The sequence below is a fragment of the Mus caroli genome, unplaced genomic scaffold (assembly GCF_978045245.1).
Source record: "Mus caroli unplaced genomic scaffold, Mus_caroli_1 scaffold_12, whole genome shotgun sequence".
NCBI classification, from domain to species: Eukaryota; Metazoa; Chordata; class Mammalia; order Rodentia; family Muridae; genus Mus; species Mus caroli.
The window spans coordinates 103,275,761-103,280,434 of NW_028227267.1; positions in this window are offsets into that span (position 1 = coordinate 103,275,761).

Genomic DNA, 4,674 nt, shown 5'->3' on the forward strand with positions numbered 1-4,674 from the left:
CTGTATTTTTTTCCTTGATTATCTGAGACAGAGTTTCTCTATTCTTAATTTAATATACTATGTCTCTATGGGATGCCATTCTAATTCCTCAAGTCCTTGTGGAATCTCCCTGTCTGGAACTACATATTTGATGTTATTGTAAGTTCCAGATTGGATTCCTCTGAGAGTTTCCAATTTTTGATTTAAAGATGCTTTCAACCTCTGATTTATGGTCTCTAATCTAGTATATAACTTCTCTTCTTTCTCCAAGTCTGTTTTATTTTGATCTCTCCCAAAGAGGACATACCAAACTGTAACAACTGAAAAAAAAACAAAAACAAAAACCAAAAACAAAAAGTCATTCGTATGCTGATAGGCAGAGTAATAGCATATTGAATCCAGATTCAGTGTGTCATTGTGCTTCCCTCTATCCCAAATATAGAAAACAGTTTTCTTTGTAATTTCAAAACTTCTCCCTAAGGATTTCATTTTCTTAGATTTAAATTAAATATTTCTCACTACGATTATATTTAGCTTCCCTTTGATTGTTTTTATTGTTCTGTAAACCTTATCAATATATCAATACCTTATCAGTTTAGATTCTTGGCACTCTTTAGTTTGTACCTTGTGCTGCATTAGCTCCGGCCCAGGTATTTAGCTAGCTCAGGGCTTCTGGCTTGACCATTTGCCAGCCCTGGTCAGGCCTCTCCAACCTATGTGCCTTTGTGAAGCTTTAGGCCCTTATCTCCAGACATCCACCAGTTTGTCTCTGTCCGTATCCCCTGCCATGTTTGGTTGAGTCAGCACCTCTCACTGGGCAGCAGGCTGGGGACTCAGTGGAACTAGACTAGGCTGCCATTTTCCCCATGGGCTTCAGCATGAGCTGGACTTTCAGACAAACAGTGCTGGCTTGGCGTTCCAGAGCATCATATGGCTCTTAGGAGAAAGACCTTGCAGCTGCAGGAGTGCAAAGCCTTCCCAGAGCAGTAGTCCAGCTGGTCCCAAGCAGAGGTAGCTTCAAAGCTGGGTTTTGGAGGAGGGTTGGCTTCTCTATCCTGTAACTTGTCTCAGATTAGCCTGGTTCTGTGCTTGACATAACATGCCCCAAAATGTAGTACAAACAATTTAAGCTCAAACGTACTAGTTTACAAGTAAATGGGACACAGACTATGGTTATTTTATTTGGCTTTGAAAATTACTGGTGGGAGCCCCTAATCTGCTTTTCTACCTGCTGGCATCCCCAGTGATGTACCCCAGATACTTGCTGTTTCTCCTGGCCATGTGCTCCTGGTCCAGCTCCCCTAATGGTGGCTGGAGGGGAACTTCCTCATCTCTTCTCATTCCCTCTCTCCTCCTTCTGGTCTCCCTCTTCCCCTCCCCCAACCAGGTAATGCTAAACCCACCTACCTCTAATTCCTCCAGGAATTGGCTGTAGCCATTTTTTTTAAATAACCAATGGTTTTAATCAAGAAATAAGGCTTACACAACAAAAGTCTGTAAATGTGAGAATTCATCTGTAGGCCTAGACAGTTTGGGGTTCAGAATTTAGCATTAATATACATAGCCACAGCTCAAACCTCAACAGCCTAGTAGATTTCTCCTTGTTTTCTATTAAAGTCCAGACTCAAAAGATATTTTTTAACTTATATTTTGGGATCTTTTCCCAAATTATTGGATGCTTCTCAGGAGTTCCAAATTTTCTTGTTGCATTAAAATACTCTTTACCTTTCAGTCTCTCCCCTTTGCACCTTAGCTGGCACCTTTATCAGGTTCTCTCTTTTATTACATTTATCTGAAAAACAAAAAACAAAAAACAAAAAACAAAAAACAAAGCAAGAACAACAACAAAACCAAAAACTCAGAAGTTATTGTGATGGGTCCTAACCACAGCTCCCTTTACCATTGTAAACTCTTTGTTACACAAGCAAGTTCTCAGTGAGTAGCCACTCAGCCTCAGTGACATGTGTATTGCAGAAATCAGCAGCACAGGACTTTTGGGGAAATTATCTTGTACTCTGTATGTAAGAGCTGCTCTCAAGCACTGCCTAATTTGCTCTTTTTTTTTTAAATGCTTTTTTTTAAAAAAAAAATGGTTATTTTCTTTATTTATACTTAAAATGTTATCCTCTTTCCAGGTCTCCCCTCCTGAAACCTCCTATTCCTTCCCCCCACCCCCTGCATCTATGAGGGTGCTCCTCCCACTCCCCCCCCCCAACTCCTGCCTTCCCACCTTTGCATTCCCCTACACTGGGGCATTGAACACCCTCAGGCCTAAAGATCTATCCTCCCACTGATGTCCAACAAGGCCATCCTCTGCCACATACGTGGCTTCAGCCATGGGTCCCTTCATGTGTATTCTTTGGTAGGTTGTCCAGTTCTCAGGAGCTCCGGGAGGTCTGGCTGTTGACTCAGTTGATCCTCCCATGGGGCTGCAAACCCCATCAGTTCCTTCAGTCCCTTCTCCAACTCCTCAATCAGGGACCCCCACACTCAGTCCAATGGTTGGCTGTGAGCATCTGCCTCTTTACCTGTCAAATACTCTTAAGGGTCTCTGAACTCAACTGGTAGATACTACTCATCAAGCAGCTGTGCTGTGTCTGATTGTTATAGTGAAAACAGGTGTTACTGTATAAAGGAAAGTCAGGGTCAAAATGGCCAGGTCTGACAAGATAGCATAGCTGACCAGAAAAGAGCTAGGATACAGCTCTAAGCAAAACAAAGTCAATCCAGTCAGAATCTGCCTGGCACCCACAAAACTGGTGATGCTATTGTCCTTTCTTGATTTTGAACAAGAACAGCTTCTGAAAGGACAGCCTGTTCGAAAAGATTATCCCAGACCACCCTGTAAGCAAGAAGAGAAATATATAAATATCCTCATAATTTAAGACTATAAGATGAAATTTTACTACCTGGAAAACAAAAACAAAACTAGAAACAACAACAATAACAAAAGCAGCAGCACCACCACAAGTTTCTTCTTTTCTTTTTCCTTCCCTTTTTCCTTTCCTTTTTTTTTAGTTCATCCCTCCATGCCTCCCTCCCTCCTTTCTTCTCTTCTTCCCTACTTTCTCCCCTGTCTTTCTTTCCTTGACTCTTTTCATCCTAATATTGATCACTAACTTAGTTCCTCAGCATCCTATAGCCTGCCCGCCTTACCACTAGCTAGAGTGCTGCAGTGTAACATCAAACTATTTGTCAAACTGGTGTAAAGATGCTGTTCTAGAGTTTATCACACACTGTATGTCTTGTAAACAGCCTAAGCATTTGCAGCAGCAGCAGCAACAGCAGCAGCAGCAACAACAACAACAACAACAGAAACAGCAGCAATGACTGATGGATTTTGAGATGATGTTGATTCTGTGGGTCTGCAGGAACACCAGGAGCTCCTGGACAGCAGTGCTCTGATCATGGCTGTGAGTTGCTGAAGTTGCCTTAGTCCCACTGTGAGATACAGAGTTAGAAAGGGAAAAGATGCATGCTTCCACTGAGGCTCAGCCCCGGGAGTGTTGCACATCACTCATGTGCATAAACATTGTCATTGAATAGATGGGTGGTAAATTTGGGTAGAAAATAAGCAATCTGTGATGTATATAGATTAAAAGAACACGGACATAAAATGCCATCTCTATGTGAACATTAAAATGAGTGAAGATAAAACTGTGTGCATCAAACACTAAATTATTTGCAATAATCATATAAAGCAAGAAAAACAATTAACTAATTTCTCTGTTCTTGTAATTAATTAAAATAATCAGTTATCTTACAAATAAGCATAAACTTACTTCAGAAAAATACATATGGTTTGTTTTGGGAAATTAAATTCTTTTCATGTATTGGTGATAAAATAATTACTTATAAGCTTTTAAGTAGTTGAGATAATTACTAAGAAATTTGAACAATTCTGTCATGAGCAAAATGTTTGATTAAAGATTGAACTGTGGCTTATTCAGATAGATTTACATTGGTTAAAACTAAAATATTTTGATTATAGCTCTTTGTGTTAGAAAAAAAGCATGTTTATCTTCTTACACATTTTCAAACCTTACATCCGACACTTTAGGAGCCTTAGAAATGTGATATTTTATGATATAATAAAAGTATTTAGAGATGTTTCTTAAAGTTTATAGTACAAGACACAGTGAATTATTTTAATCATTGAAAAGAACCTACATTAAACTTTCATTTAGAAAGGAATAATGCTGTCAAAACCTGTAACCATGAGAGAACATCTCACACACTTGCACATGTACATAGATATGCTACATGTGTGTGCCTGCACACATGCACACATACACACACAAGGGAGAGCACACACACACAAAAATGTCTGTTTGAAATAAAATGTGTTTTCCTATGCTCTTTCCTGTGAAAAGAAGGCATGGCCACTGGAAATAAATAAAATTTTGTTTGACACAATACTTAATTCTGCTGTTCTAACTGTGCTAGACTGAGGATGATTGCTGAAATTATATAATCAGTGTGTATATCAGAGGTGGGAGAATAGCGCCTTTGAGAATAATACCTTGAAAGTCAAGTTAAGTTCCTAATGGATAAATCATCAAATCCTATTTCCTGTACCCTATTTTCTCAGCTCAAAGAGAAAGGGGATACTGGCCCTCATTTTAGGACTAGGTCTACAAACTGGCATTTTCAGGTGAGATCTACCTAGCTCTCTGTCTGTGTAAATAAAGTTAT